Source organism: Formica exsecta, unplaced genomic scaffold (genome assembly GCF_003651465.1).
Source record: "Formica exsecta isolate Colony F162 unplaced genomic scaffold, ASM365146v1 scaffold12, whole genome shotgun sequence".
NCBI classification, from domain to species: domain Eukaryota; kingdom Metazoa; phylum Arthropoda; class Insecta; order Hymenoptera; family Formicidae; genus Formica; species Formica exsecta.
The window spans coordinates 35,659-47,112 of NW_021848536.1; the positions used below are offsets into that span (position 1 = coordinate 35,659).

Below are 11,454 nucleotides of genomic sequence, written 5' to 3' on the forward strand. Positions count from 1 at the left end.
TAAATATCGCGAAAACGGGACCCAGCCCCAATGACCTTGACCTTGATATATGTTGTCATGGACATAATTCTGAGTAACTTTTTCTTCTAATTTAATCGTCGCTAGTTTCTTATTAAAAAGTTATTAACAAAAAAAGTTTGAAATATACCAAAGTACATGTACGGATAGGAAGCACGCGCGCGCACACACACACACGGGGGTGTGCAAGGGGGGGCCTTCGGCCCCCGTCCCGCACCCACCTCGCCGGTAGGCAGGTTGGACCTCGCTTTACAACTTACAAAGTACATGCTACATTGTAAATGTAGCTTTACAATGTAGCATGTACTTTGTAAGTTGTAAAGCGAGGTCCACCCTGCCTACCGGCGGGGTGGGTACGAGAGGGGGCCGAGAGCCCCCCTTGCACCCCCCCCGCCCGTGTGTGTGTGTGTGTGCGTGTGCGTGCGTGTGCGTGTGCGTGCGTGCGCGCGCGCGTGCGCGCGTGCTTCCTGTCCGTGCATGTACTTTAGGATATTCCCCAAGGTCAAGGTCATTGGGGTTGGGTCCTCTTTTCGCTATATTTACCATTTTTTTCTTACGTTTGAGTTTTCCATTGGATCATTTGGAAAATAACGTCATTAATTAATTTTATTTTATCGGCTAGATAATATCCACTAGACTCAGTAAAGTATCTTCTATGTTATTTCTTAGACTTATAATATTATCGAGACAAAGTTCAAAGTTCGGTCTATAATTCGTTGGACTCCAGCAACGCTGCATCAACTCGTACAAAGTCGGTGCACAATTGAGAGGCATCGGCAACCTGCTTCCAGCGCGTACATAATCTATCACTTCCTGATTAATCTTGCCAATGTAGGGATGCTCACCCAACGATGTAATTTCCCACATTAGAACCCCGAATGACCAAACGTCGCTCTGGGATGTAAATGTTCCGACCACCAAAGATTTCGGTGTCATCCAGCAAACAAGAAGCTGCTCTTGTTCTTTCTAAAACATGTGATTTTAACGATGTTAATCTTCTAGTACAAGTTGCCCATTTTTAGAGTCTTTGTGCTAATGCCAAAAACGTTTACTTATCTCTTGTTTCATATAAATAAAAATCTATTTTTCTCAAGTTCTACGCAAAGTAAAAATTATTATATTATTACGACAAAAAAATAAACATTTTTAAAAAATTTTATTTTTTTACAATAATTGTATTTACCATTGCGATAATAGTCATTCTTGTAAACATCTCTAGTTAGTCCAAAATCGCCAATTTTAATGACACGGTTCTCGCGATCTCTCGCGGATACTAAGCAATTTCGACATGCGAGATCTCTATAAACGAAATGCAGATTTTCCAGGTAGCAACACCCTCGCGCAATATCTTCGCACATGGCGAATAAATCTTGCAGATGCAGAACGTGCGAATCTGACGATTGCAATTTTCGACTATCTCTCAAATATTGTAATAAATCACCAACTTCCATTAATTCCAACACGATTAATGGAGAATCTTCATCTAAGCAGACGGCCAGCAATCTTAGCACATGTTTATGTCGGAAGTGATTCATAAGTCTGGCCTCTTCTAAAAACTTCTTTTTTTCTTGCGAGGAAGCATTTTTTCGAAGCATTTTTATGGCAGCGTGTATCTCTATGCCCGATCTTTCTAAATCCTTTACTTTTTCTTGAAACACCTGCGAAATATTTGAAATAAATTTAAATTTAGACTCCATTAAAAAATACATAGTTTAATCTCAGTGACATTATATATTTCATTTTGTATTAAATAATTTAATGAAAAATACATAGTAGAGTGCATGTATATATTACTTCACAAAAATTTTGCATTACTTATAATCTCTATAAAAAGTTAATCATATAATTATTTTTATCGAGGAATACATATCTGTTTCAATTTCTGTAGATTTAGAAATTAGCGTATAACATTGAAAAAATTAGGTTTTACCTTTTCGAATGCGCCGCTGCCTAAAACTTTTTCTAGTCTGATTTCCTCACTTTTGATTTTGATCAGTACATATTCATCCGAATTATATTGCAACATAGGACTGTATAACATATTGAATTGAATGTTACCGTTCGATATCTCATGTTGAATCGCTAATTCGATGTCGGTCATTATCGGAAGCAAAATTTGTTCGTTACTTCTTTTGCGTTGTCGATACATTATTGTTATAAAATTGCAATATACTTATTTAATAGTATGCATTGCAAAATTTACATCGCCTTTTCAACAAGTAAATCAGCTTTTCTTAGAAAATCTTTATCTACTATAATACATTAGGTATAATCTCTTTCTGCAATTAAAGACTTAAATGTGTATCAAATATACTTACAATAGTAAAAGTAGCAGACGCAGATTACAGTAATTACATATGACTACAGCAGACGCAGATTACAGTAACTCTATACGACAAGGTGAATGGTAGGTAATATTGCTTAACTAATATTCCAGGAGTGCTCAAAATATCATCTTTGTTACGCAAAAATATACTTTTAATATCTTTATTTTATTTAAAAATTTACTTCTATTTATAACTTTATTATTAAAAATTACTAAGTTTTTAAGTTTTATAAGCATTTTTATATCTAAAATAAGCATTTAATGTTATAATATTATATTTTCATTTGCTTACTTGTCAATGTTGAAAAAGTAAATCTTCCATCAGACGGCCATATAAAATCTTTCTTGTACTTGGGGTATCTTAGTATCAAACGAAATTCATATAAAGTTTTTGGTAATAAGTTTTGTATATAATACATTATTTTCCCCTCATTATTCGATTCAAAGTTGTTTGCACTTTGCCACTCCAACATCTCAATATTTTTGTATTCCAATACGTACTGAATTGTCAAATTAACGCTAGGAATCCACGAGATATTCATACCGTTTATGCTAACCTCGTCCAAAGTTATATTGTTTGGTTTCGAATACATGTACAAGGTTTTGTCCAAACTGTCAGTATAAAGTTTGCTGTAGTTGTCTGGATGCATGCGTACATATACCCTATACTTCTGTTTTGGTATCAATGGTTCAATTATCGTGAAAAATTTGCCGTTTATCTTATGTACGGTTTTATTGATAAGTTTATTTGCCTCGGATATTAGTCGCGTATTGTTTACCAAAATAATTAATATCCAGTATACTTCGTAGAACACGAGGTCGCAGTTCAGTTTCTTGTGTGGCATCCAATAAACTGCCGCTTTAGAGTAGGCGTTAGAGCCTGAACTGTTACATTTTCCGGTACATCGAATTTGTTCGGTTTAGTTCTCATTATCACTTCCGAGTCGAACGGATCTATCGATAACTGATCAAAGTAAAAATTGCTTGTTAATAGCAGTAACTACTCTGTAAACGATGTTAAATTCTGAATCTCGTAATATCGCTCGTACGTCTGCACGATGAAATTATCGAACTTGTTAAGCTCATTGTCCAAATAATAGCTTATAATATTGATGGTATATAGGGCGGTAGATAAGTTGTTTTTGCATCCACTTTTAGGGACCGACTCCGGAAAATTTACGGTGATGCTATTTGTCGTTACCGTGTACGTCGATTCTTCTAGATTGATGTAAACTTTTTTGTCAGGTATCAGACATCTCATCGGAGGGTACGATTGCAAAGATTTATCGAAAGTGTGGAGGTTGCTTGGATATGTTCGAAGATAGGATGTTGATTGAAAGGTAGAATGCACGTCTCTATGTATCGACAATAAATATATTCTCCTGGTTGTATGTACAAGTGTTAAATTTTGTGTGGCCCTGAAAAGGGCCGATTGCGTCGCGTTTAGCGACTCCTATGCGTGGCGAGGTTTTCTCGCCACGAGATTTGTGGCATGGTCTTAGTCCACTTCAATGGTCCCTGCTGGGACGATACCCTGGGCTTCGCTGGTGTTGAAACAGCTCGCCGGAAGTGCGTGGAAGCTCTTTGGTGTGTTGCCTCTGTTTACGTGGCCGCTATTCTGGTCGTGGTCTCCCAGTCAGAGTCGGAGGACTGCGTTGCCCGCTCCTGTGTCTGCGGCTGACGATGTTGTGTGCCGCGATGCACCAGGCTGCGACGGTCCGTCTGAGTGGCCCGTTCCTCTTGGCCGCCTCTTTTAGAACCGCTCCTGGGAGGTGTTAGCGCCGGTGGTGTTAATAGCGCTGGCACCGTCCCTGGATAGGAGGGTGATGTGTATCTCCTTATCCGGACATCCCAGGTAGCGAGTAGGCTCCTTGGAGGTTGTGTGAAGGTGGCGGCCGGCACCTCTAGCGGTTCCAGCTTCCAGAGCAGCAGCGACCACTGTACCCGTTTGTTCGCTCGTTCGGTTTGTGCTCTCCTGGTCCGCTTTCTGCCGTAGGTCGGCCCCTGGTGATCGGGGCGGCAGCGGTCGTGAAGACGGATCTGTAGGAGTGCTGTTTAACAGCTTTTAGCCGCTCTAGGCGGACGTCAAAAGAGTCGTGCTCATGGATCTGTTGCTTGCGCTCCCAAAAGCGTGAGCAGACTGGCCTGCCTTGCCGTTTCGCTACTTTATATACCGTTGTTGATGGTATTCTACTAGCGAGATTTCGGTCTTCCCAAATCGCTGCCTCGCGGTTAGGTATTTGACTACCTGAGCTGCTGTGCACGTGCTTATCGCGTGCTCTTCGTCCTGTGCGCGGCACGTGCTTAGCGCGTGGTCCTTGTTGTGCGCGCGGCACGTGATTAGCGCGTGGACCTTTATTTCCCGCGAGTATTTCGCGCGCCTTATATGGCATGCGCTTATACTTGGTGGTGGATTATTTGCCACAGAAAGCATGTATAGAAATACGTAGAAGAATTGTATAAAACTCGGGAAATGATTTTTTCTTTTGGATGTATTTGGATGCGTCTACGCTCTCGAAAAGTGCATTTTTTTCAAAATATGAATATATTTAATGCCGAGTGTAGAAATGTAAATGTAAATGTTTGTCTTGTCAATCGTTAAAGAGTTGAAATTATTTCTTTTATCGTGCAAAATCAAATTGCACATAGAAATGTCAAGGTCTGTCACAATCAAGGAATTACGTAATAACCAATAAATCCCAATATCTTAGTATTTATGTCGTCAATTATTACTTCAATTGTTGATGTATCGTATAACAAGGGGCATGAAATAACTACATTTTTCTATAAAATTCAAACATTCTTTCCATCAAGATTCGATTGTATCATCTTGTAACAGGTCCGCTTTCGCGAGCGCGCGGATTAGCTCGGTCGGGATCAGGGCTCAAGAAAGGGGTGAGATACACGGTAGACGTGGATGTAAATTAGTCTCATTTATATTCTGCCTCTATCGGCAATGGTCAAAGTACAGTTAAACTCTCGCGAAGCGGGCGCGCGGCAGGTGACAATGCGCGAGTAGTAATGCGAGCGCGATAGTTGCTCGTTGCGCAGCGATAATTAATCGGCGGTGTTATAATACGTGCGTGACAATGGTTGTTGCGTTAATTTCGAGATATCGAAGTTATATTGATATCGGGCGTCGTCGGTGAACGGCAAGGCCGTGTTTATTTTGACGGCGCGCGAGACGCGCAAGAAATGGGGCGTGGCTAGTCGGCGCGTGTACGGCAAGGCCGTGTTTATTATGACGGCGCGCGGAATATGATATAGTGACGGGCGACAGGTATTTCGGCGCAGTGATTATTTCGCGAGTACGGTAAAACCGTGCTTGCGATGTCGCGTGCGTTATTTGCGTATTCCCAGATGTACGGGGAGGAGGCGGTCGGAGATCGAGTACCCTCGATCGGGCGGAGAACTCCCGTCCCTGCTTCCGTACGCAGATTCGAGGATAGCTCGGCGGAGTCGAGAAACCTCGACGGGGCAGCGAACTCGCAAACCCACGATCCGTCTAGCTGGAGCGGTCGGATAGAAGACCGGGTGTCAACGAGAGCGGAGAACACTCCACTCTCTGCGAGGCGGTCTGAGGTTGGCGAGGAATTCGGAGACGGCGCGGAAACCGAGAATGCTCGGCGGAGGCTACGAACTCGTCAACCCCATGTTCCGTCGTTGCTTCGAAATAAAAGGATCAGATATCTATCAGAATATCTCGGAGCGTACTGCTCGAGAGGCTTCAAGTACCGGTCTGATAATGAGATGTAATTCGGCGGCCTTTTTATACCGAGCGCTTTAACGGTATCCGCGTCGTTTATTCGGGTGGGGGTAACAACGCGTTGTTTTCAGAATCGGTAATTAGCAGGTGCGCGCCGCTACCCCGCGGCGAGGAAACGACGCGGCGTTTCGGAGTCGGAGCGCTCGGTACTTTTCGGAGGCATTCGGCGGTACTCGAAATTCGGGCCGTAACGGCTGCCTCCGTTATCTCTGATCGTGTTCGTTTATCGCAATGCGTTTAAAAAGGGCGCTAGGCGCCTCTGCCACTACCCGGCTGGTGTTCGCCGGGCGGCAGACTTCTGGCGAGTCAACTGCCAGGTAACAATGGGGGGTGCATTGTTACAATCTAAAGCTCATTATCCATAGTGTAATTTAAACTATATAAAGATCTAAAAAATAAATGCATTATTTTACTTATTATAGAACATTATTATAACAATAGCAGAAAAAAATTATATATGTATATAGTGAATATTCAAAATTCTTATAATTAAAGTTGTGTTAATTTGTTATTTTTTGTAACAAATTAACACAATTTGTGTTAATTTGTTGATCTTAATTACAAAGCCATGTAAAATTATTGAAAAATTACAAATCAGTACAAATCTTTAATAATAATATTGTTCATTTATTATAAATGGATGAAAGTTAACATACCCCATGGACGGGGTAATACATTTAAACTGATATATCCAAAGCTGCTCATTCTCAAAGTCTTTTCATATTTAATAAATTAAATGTAGATTGGCAAGAGGAACCAGCGCCGTAAGTCTGGCGCAAATAAATTAGTACAGTTACTTGATGACCATACAGTGGATGTTTATTTATGGTCAATTTATTAAATAAAAAATTAACATTAAAATTTAATAAATTAAAAATCAAAATCAAAAATTAAAAAATTAAGAAATATAAGCGGACGTTTCGGCCCTTCTTTTGGCCATCATCAGCGCACGGACTAATAATAGAATTAGACTTAATTAAACATTAATAGACGGAAACGCAGATCGAATCGCAAGTATCTGGTCGGTTAGATGCAAAATGTCAGAATCGTATACAGCAGATCTCTCACGTCGTCACGATAATTATCCCGAAGCATCGTTGCTGTTGAAAGGATGAACAACTCCTCGATTATTCGGTTGAAAGTTAAAGATCCGATCACGTTGCAAGCACGATGGCACGTTACATTTTCAATGATGCCCGCAAGTAATCGGGGCGGTTTTTGACAGATGATAATATTAGAACGCGTATATGAACAATCTTTAAGGAAACTTACATGTGAGGGATCGTTCAGAGCTCATTGCACTAGATGATTAGCCGATGATAAAATTAAAATTAAACTTGACGCCTTGGTTTCTGACAGTACAATGTGACAATTAGTCGAATTCACAAGGTGAGGCGGAGCAAAGTATTGTTGTCAAAAGGATAAAAACAACGCATCGCAAACAATTTTTTCGAGGTTTATAAGTACGGTCAAAATATTAAATAATGAAAATAATAAAATAAAATAAAAATAAAGTGACAAAATACAAACATGATAAATAATACAAATAATAAATAAGTACTGTTGGAATAAGTTAAGTCATATTAATTGTCAAATCGGATAAGATAAATAAATAAATTAGATGTGTCAAATGATATAAAAATGTCAAAAAACATGTAGAATAATATAAATGAAAAGTAAAAACAAAAATAAATGACAAAAACCGACAATGTAAATAATACGAATAATGAACAAGTACTATTGGAAGGATTAGGCCTTATTAATTGTCAAATCGAATCAAATAAATAAATTAGAATGTCAAAAATTAAAATTAAAATAAATTAAAAGTAACAAAAATAAAAGTAATAAAAAATAAAATAAAAGTTACAGTAAAATCACTAAAGGTAAAACCAGCGCAAATGATTGTTGTTCAGAGTCATGTATAAAATATAATGCACAATAATATGTATGCAAACATCAATGTTGCGATTAACCTTTAGGAAGTTTTTCAATCGCAGTAACATAAGTTTTATGTAAGCATTCCGTATCCGTCTGCAAATTCAGGCTACTCCTTTGTCTTTTTATGTGTAGCATTTAGGAAATAAGGCGTTTATTACAGTGAGATTCCTTATCCAAGACCTCAACTTCATTCCATCTAAACTCGTGATTGTACGACAATCTATGATCTGTTATGACCGAGTGACTGGATGTATTTCTTCGTATGTGATTACGATGTTCTTTAATCCTTGTTTCTAATTTCCTACTTGTTTGGCCCACGTATGAGGCATCACAGTCATTACAGTTAATTTTGTAAACTACGTTGCTAGTATGGCTTTGGTAAACAGTTTTTATGCACCTTAATAAACTGATGCAGTTTATTGAGGCTGAAATACGATGGTCTGACATCGAGGTCTTTATTTTTATTTTACTTTTCATATTTGACTATGCCATTTTGCCACATTGTTAAGTCGAGCTTCATGACGTCATTAAAGTCTTCCATCCAGTACAGATTTCTTGCTACCCAGTCGATGCAGAGATAGTTCGCACTGTTTTGAAGCTTAGCTATTTTTGTAATATTGTTTTCATTCTGCTCCAATATCATCAGCTCTTTTTCTGTGTTACTCCAATAAATTTTATGTTCCGCTGTCGAATAAACGGTAGCTACCATGAACCGATCCTTAACGAGATTAACGCTGGTGTTTGAATCCAGATCCCATATATCGATACCATGAATATGTACCACCAATAATTGCGGTATTGGATTTGCGTGCGTAGTCGATACATCAATTAAATTTGTGTAAGGGCCAGCACCAACTTTAGTATGCGTTCGTACTTGAAAGTAGTACGTTGTGTTAGGTTTTAGATTGTGCACCGTGCACTCCAATATTATAGCTGAGATATTTTTGTCGTCGCAGATTTGAATCTCTTTTTGGTTCTCGATGAACCAACACTGCACTGTATATCCTTGTATTACTTTGTCTGTAAATTCAGGTTGATTCCATCTGTAAAAAAATAATATTTTGGCTTTTTTATATTTACTAAAATTATAACAGAATCGACGTTTTTATATGTATGTGTCGTCAAATTTAAAAAGATATACACTGAGAATTTAGATTTTTTAATTGAATATCACAAAAATGTCGTCTTTTTTATTTAAGAATCTGTTGTGCCTCTAGCCACTTAGGAAGAGGTCTTTAGAGATTTGTACGCCCAAAGGATTAGGATCCACGCTCGAAATAAGACACTCCCGGATGTTAGGTAAAAATTAGTATATTTTGCAAGATTCTGTACACTTTTCACTTATTCGCGATTATAATGGTCGCGCGCGATACGTACGGTATTTTGATACTGTGCGATTGTATTACTGAACGAGCGAGTGAGCGAGCGATGATAATGAGCTATGTTACTGAGCTAGCGTCGGTGCATCTTGCGCTTAATATATATTCTAATGCTTTGCTTTAATCAGCTCTTTTTCAATCTTTTCTGTTCAACTTTACTTGTTTTATATCTTAATATTAAGAAGTTAGTCGGGTTACGACATCCCTCCCCCTTTGGATAAAAAAAATTAACTTCACGTGAATTTTTGTCTACATATTTTTCGCTATACATTTTTCGCATTTTACAATTATTTTTTATGGTTATTTTATTTTAATATAATATCGCAGTGTTAGTTATTGTGATATCGATCTCTATCTCTGCTGTTACATTTAATCTGTTTGCGGTGCTGTAGACGTGCTGTTGAATTATTTTCGGTTTGCACATCGGATTTAAATTGAGGTTTTTTTTTGACGCATCGGCTTTCTTAAGGACTACCAATAACGGTGCGTTCCATTGGCTTGTGCTTGATCTGATTATTCCATTTTTTAACATTTCTCGGACTTGTCGATTTACTTCTTCTTTACGCTTCTCCGGCAGGCGTAGGGCCGTACGTTGACCGGTGAGCTATCTGCTTGCGTTGCAATCTTATGCGCGACGGTATCTGTGCACGTCAGTGGTTCTCCTTCGATATGCATCACGTCGCTAAAATCTTTGCAGATTTCAATTATCATTTTCTTTTCTTCTTTATTTAAATGCTGTGTACGTAGTAATCGTAATACTTTTTCACTACGCAGGATTATTTCCTCTTTATTTGGCGTTCGTATTACGTTAATTTCTTCTGTTTCACTTCGTTTGATTTCCCCTATACTTACTTGCGGCATTAACATTTCAATTATCTTATCCTTTGTATTTAGAATGCTTGCTGCACATAGGTAATTCGTAGGTTCTACTAGGTTCTATTACCTATAAATATTCCTGGTATTATTTCTTCTGCCTGTATCACGCCTATCATGTTCTTATCAGTAGCGACCTGTATTATTGTTTCGCTACGTGGTTTCAACGTCATTTTTAATTAAACTTTCCAATTGTACATATCTTATGTCCCGTTACGCCGGTGAGCGTTATCTTTTCTTCTTTTTTTAACGTATCGCCTTTTAAATGTTTCACTTTAATTAGTGATATTGCGGCTCCTGTATCGAATAGCAAATTTATTTTTTCGCGTTTCGCTTCTCGCATCGGTAATGTGACAAGGTCCAATCCAGTCTGTATATGCGGCGTATTTTTAAAATGTGATACTTGATAGTAGTATAGCTATGCGGGTTCTAACCCAGGTCCTCTGAGGGGGGGTGAGGGGCGAGGGGAAACCGACTTGCCTCGATCAAAGAATTTCAAGAACGTGATAGCGGATGGGCATTGTCGCGAATACTCGATTTAACTGTAAATATAAATAAATATAATCCTTTGCGCGCGGGATGTCATATAAAATTACCGCGGGCGATAAAGATGAAGAGAGCGGTAATCAACGTGCAATCTAATGACAATGCGTGTTTCGCGTGGTCTGTGGTCACCGCTCTACATCCAGCTAAATTGAAAGTGGATCGGGAATCTTCGTACCCGCATTATACAACAGTGCTGAATTTCCAGGACATTGAGTTTCCAGTTACTGTGAATCAAATTAATAAATTCGAACTTGCCAACGATATTTTAATCAATGTATATAGTATCGACACAAGTGCGCTATCCGATTATCGGGCGACAAGGACAAGTGGCTCACGTTCAACAATTATAATCGGAAAGAGCGGCTTCCTTTCGTCGTGTACGCCGACTTGGAGTGTGTTTTGGAGAAGACGGAGGAAGAGAGAAATTACCAACATCATAAAGTATTTAGTATTGCTTATTATGTACATTGCTCGTACGACGATTCGTTATCCACATATTTTTGCTCTAGTGGACCCAGATGTGTGCGCAATGTATTTTGACCCTCGGATGTTTGTAACTGATATTGAACCGACGTCACAAGCGTTTCAGGCATGGTTTCGAAAATTTC

At 39.0% G+C, this 11,454-nt stretch overlaps 1 pseudogene; it reads right to left on the reverse strand.

Annotated features, from left to right (window-relative positions):
• Nucleotides 1-636: 636 nt before the first annotated feature.
• On the reverse strand, nucleotides 637-10,473 carry LOC115241100 (annotated as a pseudogene).
• Nucleotides 10,474-11,454: the final 981 nt, after the last annotated feature.